This window comes from Diprion similis, chromosome 1, assembly GCF_021155765.1.
Source record: "Diprion similis isolate iyDipSimi1 chromosome 1, iyDipSimi1.1, whole genome shotgun sequence".
NCBI classification, from domain to species: domain Eukaryota; kingdom Metazoa; phylum Arthropoda; class Insecta; order Hymenoptera; family Diprionidae; genus Diprion; species Diprion similis.
In genome coordinates, this window is record NC_060105.1 from 16,373,831 (window position 1) to 16,385,130 (window position 11,300).

At 42.4% G+C, this 11,300-nt stretch overlaps 1 pseudogene; it reads right to left on the bottom strand.

The window, feature by feature from the left end:
• Nucleotides 1-224: 224 nt before the first annotated feature.
• On the bottom strand, nt 225-10,928 carry LOC124409654 (annotated as a pseudogene).
• Between the last annotated feature and the right edge of the window lie 372 nt (nt 10,929-11,300).

The following is an 11,300-nucleotide window of genomic DNA, read 5'->3' on the forward strand; positions in this document are numbered from 1 at the left end:
TCAGTATATGATTTTATTATTTATAAAAACTATTTAAAATATACTACTATCGTAATTCGTCAGTGAGTGGAGAGAGGTGTGACATTTTGAACGACTTCATTCCCTGCCGTTTTTTTCCAACCATTTCCGTATAATCAGTTTAGGGGCTGGTTATTTCTGTTTCCTCTTCTACAGCGTGCCTGCAATGTCATGACCCTGACTCATTTGACGTAATTCTCGTTCATTTACCTCCGGCAAAAGAACTGCTTAAACCGCATCCGGAATGGGGTTCTCTCGGTCGTTTCATCTGCAATTATTTTGGAATAGATACGTGCGAGAAAAGACTTTGCGAGCCAATGAAGCTGTATGCAACATGGAGTAAGATAAATCGGATCGCTTCGGAAGAAGTTGGTTAGAATAGATTCGCACAGTCTCAAACAACGCTCTTCGGTACATTGTTTGAGAAATCGTTTCCATCTGAGAATCAGTCCACTGTCTTATTACACTCGAGGCTATGTGATATTAGTGCGATACAAATTGAAGAAGTACTTTATTGATTTGCAAGATACGCAAAACAAAATTACCGCTTTAACTTAACTTTATCAAACAATATAATCGCTCACCTTGACTGGCATCCGTCGGTTCGATTGGATCCGGGGGGATCGGATCCTGATTCTCGGGGTCCCGTTTATTCCGTAATTCCGTAATGCGAGCATACGCCCTTTCACGCCGAGTATACAATTGGACATAATGCTGAAACATTTACTCGTGTGAGAATCGGACATGTTTCCCGAGTCCGGTGATCATTCCGTTTTCCCATAACTTTCGAGTAGCGGGAAATAGAGTGTCACACGTGACCCAGTAGATCGTCGAGGGCTGATATACTTGTGCAACGTGACTTCAGAGACTATTTGCAGGTTTACAGAATCACGTGATGCGATGTGTAGTTGAAGGATATTGAACGTGTTGACCACAAGTTTTCGACTCACCAATTTTACGTTCTCCTCCATCAAATTACCGATGCTGTGCTCAAGTTCCACAAACGTGGGTCGTTTTGACGGATTCGCTTCCCAGCATTGCAGCATCGTCCGATAGCTGTGACAATCGTCGGGTTAAATGGTTTGAAAAGTGAATTCAGCAATGTTTGGTCGAACAGAAACAGAGATACTCACATAGTCTCGGGTGAGTACTTCGGCCGCTCCATTCGATAACCACCGACAAGTGTTTCGCACATGTCTTGGGGGTTAATTTCGGGGTAAGGAGTTTTGGCGAGCGAAAACAATTCCCATAACAAGACTCCGTAAGACCAGACGTCAGATTTCACCGAAAATATCCCGTTTCTGAGGGATTCGATGGCCATCCACTTGACGGGAAGAGGATCGTTTCCCTCGTCCTTGTACTGGTCGTCCTCCTGGAGAGACTTGGACAGGCCAAAGTCACATATTTTTACGACGTTATCTTCCAAAAGCAATACGTTCCTCGCTGCCAAGTCACCGTGCAGCACCTGAAGAGGGTCAACGGGTCAAATTGTTTTCGGTGAAACTGAAAGGCAATAATCGTGTCGTGCAATAATCCCAGTCGTAAATTCCTGACGTCAACCTTTTTGGCAGCAAGATATTGCATTCCGCGTGAAATCTGCCAAGCCCAAGACACCAAGTCTCGCGTGCGAACCGGATCCAACTCCGCATTCGTAAAATCACCCGGGTACTTGGTTGGTGGTTCAAGTTCCAGTAATTGTGACTTGTTTCCGGTGACCGAATCTCTCGCCCCTTCACCCGTACCCGGTTGATCGGCGCTATCACTCAAATGTTCCACTGCTAAAATGGCGTCTTCCCAACGCGATGCTGAGTTGGTACTACTCGAAGTTGAGACACTAGACAAGAGGAATTGTCTGCAGTCAGGACACAATCGATTCAAGCTACGGCCGCAACGCATGTATGCCTAAAAGTGATTGTTGAGAGTTCGCCTTAAGGAGCTGGTGTAACTCATTATTGTAACGAAGTGCCCGTGACGAGAGAATTTAGGGCCAGGAGGTTCCAGAAAACCACTGTGATAATGAGTCACGTCCTCGATTTTTTTATAAACTCTGACCAATGGCTATACAGTTCCACGATTCCAAGGTGATTCTTGGGTTCACTCGAGACTCAGCTACTTACGTGATAAAATAGCTCACCTACGGTTTCTGACGTCGATCGGATCATCATCAGAGTTCGAATCAGGGATTTCTTTGGAGTCGGTACCCAGTTCGTCGACGAACTTTGACCTGCAGCGCCACAAATGGTCGTGCAGGTTCCCGAAGCGGCAAAATTCCACGATGACCAAGAGTTGGCCTGTCGGTGACGATGGTATTAATCAAGTTCACGAATCATCGCTAACGCGGGTCAGCAGGATCGGGATAAAGAATTGATATACGTAGAAACACCTACCAAAATCAAGATTCTTAGTGCAGGCACCGAGGAGGCTGACGATGTTCGGATGGTGACCGAGATAGACGAGAATTTTGAGTTCGCGAAGAAGAGCTTTCATGCAGCGCAGGCCGGCTGTCGGTCGGACCGTCTTGACTGCAACTACCGAAATCGCCTCGGGTCGACGAATCGTTTTCGCCCTGGCTTTCCAGACTATTCCGAACGAGCCACTTCCCAGTTCCTCGTCTACAGGGTGGAAAGATTAAATGCTAGTCCATGCAATAAACACAAAGCCCTCAAATGTGATCTGCGTCTCAGAAAAGCGCGACAGAGTTAAATACTCACTTCACAATACTCGAAATGGAGTTAAAGATATGAAAACACATTTTCATCGTGAGTTTCAAATATAAAGGCGATTTTCCAAACCATAAATAAAACTGGAATAATTTTCTCAAATGTGTTTTTTGATACATGCAATTACCAAACTTGAATAGAAAACTTTTTTTTATACTTTTTTGTATTCGGGAATTTCTTCAATTTTTTTCCGTAACAGATTATACGAATAACAAGTTTTTTAAAAACGAACCTGTATCATACTACGGATATACCAACAACATTAAGAAATATGTGAAAGAAATCAAATGGAACGAATCGTCGTCCCTACTGTCGGTAATTACTACAAAGTTCCCTGTATAATCAACACCGCTGAAACTTTCCGCCAGTGTCACAACTTTAGACAACTATCTAGCATATGATAGATAATAATGGATAAAGATCATAATATTCGCCTCCGCTACGTAAAAACAGCTGAAATGATTCCTAAAATACAATTCAAATCTCGACATATCGATGCAAAGACATAATTCTGTGATTGTGCAAACGGTGGACGTACGGCTGGTTGTTGTTCTTACACAGCAGCGATAGTTTATCGTATATCACATGCTAGATGTTTGTAAAAACTTGTGAAACAAGCGGAAGTTTTGAGACATGTTTGCAATGATACAGAAAACTGTCTGGCAACTATTGAGGACAGTGACGGAGATTACTTCTACTTGGTTTATTTCAGATATTTTCGATTATTATTGGTACGTCCGTAGTAGATACGCATTTATTGTCAAAAAAATTATCATTTATGAGTATAATCTTCAATTACTGAAATAATATTAGTTCGTGTATGCACCAAACTTTCCGAAAAGACATCGGTTTTAAATTTCTCTCACGCAATATTTCATCAAATCGTGAGGATCTCGGAGCATGGAGGAGTATAAAAGATATTTATTGTTGAAATTCGGTGACTGCATGTTTCGAAACAACGTTGATTGAAAATTCACTCGAGTTGCATTTATATTAAGGAAATTGGCTTTTGATTTGAAAATCGCGAGGAAAGTATATTTTCACTGCTTTTGCTCCCAATTATTCGACTACAAATCACTATTTGGTAATTTTTATTATCAGGAATGTGGAAAAAAAAAGAAAACGAAACAAAAAAACTCGAAAACCGTATAAAATCAAGAGCTCGAATTTGAGGTCAAGTATTTTCATCTGATACCAAAATGATCCCCAAAATAACGATAGAGAACTACGCAGGGGTAGATTCGGCATGCTCATCTGACTACGATATATTCTTAATCGTTACGGATTGAAACTTCTCCGTCATAGAGATAATAATATCGATAAATACCGAGTCTCAAAAGCTTTCGTGGAAATTCCCATTCCTTGTCGTAGGGCAATAAATCTGCCTGATCATTCATGGAAAGTTCCGGATTGAAAGAAGTCGGATTCTCGGTGTAGAAATATGCAAGTCGTTCTCTTAAAATCCTTCGCTTCTGAGCCTAAAACACAAGAGTATCAACAGTTTATTAGTCGTACGATTCGCAGAAAGATGCTGGTCATTTTCATCAAAACCTTCTTGTAAAAATGCCAGGCTCCTAGAATGGCGAGGAGAAAGGAAATTCCCGTAAGTGGTAGCCATACTTCAACTTGTGTCCCGGATTCCACTTCTGGAGAATAAATTCGTCAAAGTTTAGCGCATTTGTTGTGCAGTAAGAGTTTAATACAGATAGCAGAAAATTATTGCTCTTGCGATATTTTTACAATCATTTTAAATACGTACCTATGCTTTCTGTGAAAACTCCTCTCCGAACGTCACTCGAATAACAATCCGTACTCAATTCGTTGAAGCAGGCTCGTACTTCCAAGTTGTGACTGGTTGAAGGATAAAGTTGTTGAAAGTTGTAATAAGTTGCCGTAGTATAATTAGAATGAACAATTTCTGTTCCATCGTACGTATAGTTGACTGATATACGGTACAGCTGTATGTGAGCGCGTAGCTCTTTTGGTAGGCTTGGCCATTCTATAATTATGGAATTTGTCGCCTTCGATGTCACAGTGATGTTTGGAAAATATGTAAGGTCTGTGGAAGAAACAAATTTTTATTAACGGTACACACATCACAGGATGCTCCCTACAGATTCCATCGTGTCAAACTAGACGAAATGATGGACATTTTTCCATTTTGTTGAGTTTCTTCGTCCCATTTCAGAGTCTCCGAATCAGTCAGGATGAACTTCATTTCGATATGCATCGCTTACATATGGTCCAAGCACTTACCTCTTTCCGCGGGCGTAATAAGTCCGGAGTAAGTGCTTGCGAGTCTTCTTCCCGCGCTGATCACAACAAGTTCGAACCAATAGAAAGTGCCGCGTGTCAACTGCCTTATAACGTAGCCCTTATATTTCTTGCTCTCTTCACCTCGCACCGAGAATACATTTTCCCGTTCAAGAGAATCGTTTTCTGAAAATCGTATCAGATGCGTGTCTCCTCGAGTTTTGTTGTCGAACCAGCGTAAATAAACGAGCTTCGACCCGATGACACTGGCGCTGAGTTGCAGTGGTGATTTGTTGGAGACTTCGAGTCGAACCAAACCTATCATACTCGGCAATCTGTAATTCATTGCCTCGCATCCGTATTTCCCATGAGGGTATGCGTTAGAGGTATCCGCAATATACAACATCATCCTCACGTGAGTCCTGTTAAGATTCGATGTAACGGGGACGCCGACTAATTCACGATTGTAGAGCGAGAAGGCGTCTCGCCACTCAAAGTTCGATCGTCCGTGTCCGAAGAAATCGCACAACAGCGCTGTCGGCTCGCTCGATTTCGCATACACGATTTCAACTCCTACAATCAATTCTTCTGCGGGTGCTAGAATAAAAATACCGAATGGACACAGCGTCTCGAAATGTAACCCGGTATGTCCAGTAGTCTACATTATTTACACCAATCCACAAGTTGTTTTGACTCAGAGAGTACAATTTACTGTGTCATTTTTTCCATGCAACTATCACAGAGTGGCTCTTACGTATCACCGTGACGAGCATTCTTCCACCAGCGTGCGAATCCTTGATCATTTTCGCCACGCAGGTGTAATCGCGAGTGTTTCCATCCTCAGCATCTCCGACAATTATAGTCCAGTCGATCCCACCGTCATAATCACTGGAAGAAGTAACGCGTTCCCCTTTCGTCATCCACCAACCCTCGTATCCCTGAACACTGACGCTGCAAGTAAAGGAGGCTTCGCTGCCTACTGTTGTATTTTCCGCATCTCGAGTTACGTTCATTGTCAGTACCGAAGACATCATGTCAAATTGCGGTTCTTGTCTCGCTCCCAAATGTTTTCCGCCAGCTGTGAAGTCGTATGGTTCAGGTTCATTGTCGAATTCTATACCGACATGACGTTGTAGGATATTTAATCTTCTAATTGCATTTTGGCCGTGATTGTTATATAAAGAAATAGCGTAAAAATAGAATATTATGTAACGAGGGACGAAAGTTGCGATCATCAACTTTCGTTCCGTGTCACACACGATAGTTTTCATAACAAGTGCGTGAAGAGTGGTCGGGCCTTGCATGGTAGTTTTGCGGGACGCGAATGGCCAATTTCTTCTCCATTAGGGCGAAAGTGATATCCCAAGGGACGAACGTGAAGCAATTGTGAACTCCGCATGCGCGAATCCAACCTTACAATACTTGAATGAAATTGGCGACTACCGACCCGCTTTCTATGCCCGTGTGATGGAAAAAAATGGTATTGCAACCTCACCACGTTATCATCGTCAGTCTTGGGAGCCGCCCAAAGAAAGAAACGTGAAGAAGAACTTATTGAATACACAAACATCCTACTCATTTCCGACTAACAGAGCTGTGAAAGACAGAGAAGGAACAGAAATACGTAAAGTTCTCTTCGCTTAGATTTTCCAACTCTGCCACAGTTTACAGTGACTTGCAGATGTCTAATCACGGAGTGTCTGACTGGACGGGTAGGTACATTGACTCTGTTACATTTCGCACCGAGTTCCGCTTTCTCATTGTAGTTTAGTCATAATTTGAGGTTTACGCGAGGTTTATTGCTGTTGCTGTATAACGCCGTGTCCAAAAAATATAACCACTGTTCTCTAAATTTCGTCAACTGCTGGAACTGTCAATACTCAGCCACGAATTTCAAGTTTAACAGATAATTCCGATTTGACCTTTCTCACATGAGAGTACGCACAAGAGTATATTGAGTAGCCTGTACGTGGAGCAGGCGATATCCAACGAGTGTGACGTTTAGTTACACGAGGCAGGTATCACCTTCCCGCACTAGCTAGACAAGCTATTTATTGTAACACATGCGTAGGAAAGTGTTATTTCTGAGGCAGACCAACGCCAGTCCGCAGTGGAAAATAGAGCGCATCGAATATAGGCATAGTCGAAAATGACATTTTCCAGGATGGTGTTACAAAACTTCTCCTCACGTATTCATGCTACAGCTTGATTTGTGTGTTGGTGAGACGACGGTGAAAAGAAATCAATTCATCTAATCAGAAATCTCGAGGTCACTGATTATGTAGACCATTCGGTTTGCTTCGAACAAAAGGACGTCGTGGCCGAGTGGACTGCGGACTGACTTCGTGATACTGTTTGACCTCGACTTTCCGATAAAAAATGAATCATCGTCACAAGAGTTTCGATTACGAGGGATCTTCGACGAAGTTAACGCTGAAAAGAGATTCCAATGAAAATGTGCCAGTACCGCGTACCGGGTAAACTTTACCCAAGCGGTGCTTCGCGGCGAAACAACCGGAAAATCATTTGCGCGACGATTGCGAACCTCATTTCCGTCACGCGGAGTCTGAGAAGTGAACTCGATCATTACCTGTGTCGTCGGTCGTCACTCCTTTCACGACGTCACTCGCACGTCGGTCGGGGCAGAAATCTCCGAAACAAGCTCGGACCACCAGATCGTAGCTGATCGAAGGCGAGAGGCGGACGATTGCTTCATCACCGTCCGCAGCCTTAAACTTCTGCCAGCGAAAATTTTTCTCCTTCTCGTTGCCGCTTTCCACTGATATCAGGTAGGCATCGATGCTTTGCCGGAGCTCTGGCGGTGGCTGCGACCATTTAATCGTTACGGTGTCCATAGTTTTATTCACGATCCTCACGGTTGGAACATATTCCACGTCTATATAGGGATGATAGAATTTAGAACATTCTACGCGATGAATTTCATTGCGCTCATATTCTTAAAGCTTGACTTCCGGTAACCAAATGTTAACAGATACTACCTGACCATTATGTACGTTCTTCGCATGCTGCATAAAAGTAAGACTCAATTGTGAAATGATTGCATGAAAAGTGTCCCGTTTTCGAACGTCGTAGTCTGCTTTGAATGAACTAAGGTTTTTCGGACGCTGTGAAATTGACGTTGGTACACCTCAACCTCGTTCTTGATTTGGTACGGAGCGCGATGTTTCAATTCCCTTGTTATACGTAGTGTCTTGAGGCCGCATCGATAGATAAATTGAAAATTCGGTCTGCTTGATGTCATTGATTTGTGCCACTTTCCATCTATTTGATCGTAAGTTTGGCATATCTATTACCGTAATTGCCACGTTCGCCAAAGATATTCGGGAGTTTCAAACAATATGAACGCAATTTGTTCCGATTGCTCCGACCTTGAGAGAGACAAAATCAAATCCTCTGGCTCGAAGTCCGCTCGCTGCTACACGCACTTTACCCTTGACCTCTCAGATTGGGCGCCTGATTTTATCTATGATTGTTCTCACGTTGAAATGCACTCAGTGTTTTTTCATCAAAATTTTAATTTTCTTCAATTTTTAGAAGCGATCCGATCAACCGACAAGAATTAAAAATTTGAAAAACCTCTCAAAAATCCTATGTCGGATATGAAAATTTTCAAGCTTGGACCCCGAGTGGGCCCACCATTTTCCTTTCTTACTGTTCACAAGCCATTTCCGAAAAAAAAACGCTGAACAAACTAGAAGCGGAAGTCATTTTACCATGGATGGTTGCTGAAACATTTCTATATGTTGATTCGGATTGTCGAAAATTTTCCAGATTTTTGAAACCATTTTTCATTTGCGATTTTTTCATCAGTAAAATGAGGAGGAAAAAAATTGTCTGGCGAAAAATCTGAACGAATTACCAAACTTCAATATGACATATAAAAATGTTCAAGCAACCATCCGTAGTAAAATGACTCCCGCTTCTAAATTTTTTTTTTTCGGAAAAAGCATGAAGACAGTAGGCAGGTAAAATCCGCCCACACCGGGTCCAAGCTTGAAAATTTTGATATCTGTTATAGGATTTTTCAAAATTTCTAAAAATTTTTGACCTTGGTCGGTCGATGAAATCGTGTTTGAAAATTCTATAAAATTCATATCCAGGCGCGAGAAATAAAAAAAAAACGAGTACCTTTCAAAGTGAGAACAATCATAGATAAAATCGGGCGCCCAATCTGAGAGGTCAAGGGTAAAACACAGGTCGAATTGGCGTGGAATGCCCCGTATGTACGCGTCGTACTTAAACACATTGGAACTCGCAATCAGCGAATCGTCAGAATTCATTCCAGTGTGTTGAAGTACGACGCGTCGATCGTCGAGGTAAGTCGCGTTGATGCTCCGTTGGAGTACCCCGCCTTTATTATTCACTTGTTTCCCGTCAATCATCTGCTTCAACCACCTCGATGAGGAGTTGTTACTTATTCCAATGCATTTGACGTGGAACACTTCAAATTTTCTCTCCGTGTATCACAAGCTGATCGGAGTTACTTCTCGCCGGGCATCTTTGGACACCAGAGTCGTCAGGTGTGACACTTCAATATTCTAGATTCATTAATACGTGAGTTTTGCTCTTCCTCCTGAACATTGACGGCAGTTTCGTTACAAAATCCACGTATTATTGGCTAAGTGAATCCTCTTGTTTTCTTACTATCACGTTACAACGCAAAACTAACTGATACGATTTTGGTTGTCCCTATAACCTGTAGCAGATTTGTATAATTGACGCACAGAATGGATAGAAAACTTGATCTCGTATGACCTGACCTACTCCTAGCGGAGAGAACCCCCGCAATAATTTTACGGAAATTGTGTTCAAGTGAAAAGGTCTGTATTTTTGATACGTCCTAGATCTTGGCTTTCTGAAAAAAAAGTCTGCACGGGCACGACCGTCTACTATGAATAGTTTCGGCTCTAGAGACCATCAAGCCTCAAAATGTTCATCACTGAAATGGCCATGTCCGTTTACATGCCTAACTTTTATTCATTCAAAATGATAATTTTCTTGGTAGTTTCTCTTGAACAAGGAAGTACCCAATAAAGGGCGAACATTGCGTTGAATTGTTGTAAACGTTTCTCAAACGTAAAGTTGAACGATATGTGGGTGAAAGTGATTGGGTAGATCTTTACCAGACGTCGTCACCCATCTTGAGAAAACCCGTCGAGCTGGTAAAACAAACCCCCCATCTGCAAGTGTAACGCCCTTGATTTCGTAGACGGTGCTAGGTTGCAACTGATTTATGCGAAAGGATCCTGCGTGAATAATTTGCTCCGGAGAGGAAAGTCGAGGTGTCCGTAGCCATTCGTCCGTACCATTTTGCCTATACTCAATTTGGAATAACAAGGCATCACTTGCGATTCCTTCCATTTTCGAAAAACCGTACAATTCCCATTTTATATAAATGGATTCTGGTTCAAGCACTCCGACAGTCCAGATCCGATCAGTTTGGTATTCTACGAGCCTGAAGACATCATAAACGATGTGATTGAAATTCTTTTCTGCCGTACATCTGTAATTTCCATAGTTTTCGGGTCTGACGCTTGTAAAGTAAAGCTCCATCGTGCCGTGAGTTTCGTTAATCCACCTAGGATTGGCTGTAGAACTTTCCTCATCCGCGAGGACTGATGCTCCCTGCATTGTTTTCCACCATGTAAATTTTGTTAGGTTCCTACACGCAATGTTGCACGAAATGATTGCTGGTTTGTCCGGTGTTGCGAAAACTCGATAGCCGTCTGCAGCTATGTCATCGCGCCCTGAAAGAGAAAAAAAAAAGTTCAGCAGACCCGGTTGAGGTGAATACTTTAAATGGGGTAGCAAACCTTGATTCTTCTCTAGTCAACTGTAGAAAAATGCGAAACTTTGAATTATTAATGTGAGTACTCGAAATCGTTGCCGTTTCTTTTTGTGCCGACTCGGAAGCATATATCTGCTATACAGGGCAGGTCGAAACGGAAATGGGGCCAATTCGTTGCGTGAATTCGGGTTTGGGAATGTGAAAAATCTTCATTCCGCGCTGAGATACGCGGTTTCGGCGGATTGGTTGGAGGATGGAAAAATTAATTATTGAAGAACGTTCAAGTCGATCGAATGATAAAACGTAATCGCCTGAAAGTGGAGTTCTATCGCAATTGTATGAAGGGCCTTTTCCGGCTTACCATATCCCTTTAAATAAAAACTTAACCCCACTTTACTGTCGGTATCAATAATTCTGAGTGGTTCTTGAAAAGGTCAGTTTTGAATTTCGACGGCGCACCCCCGAAATCAACTTCAAATCATTCAAAAATAATTCCCTAA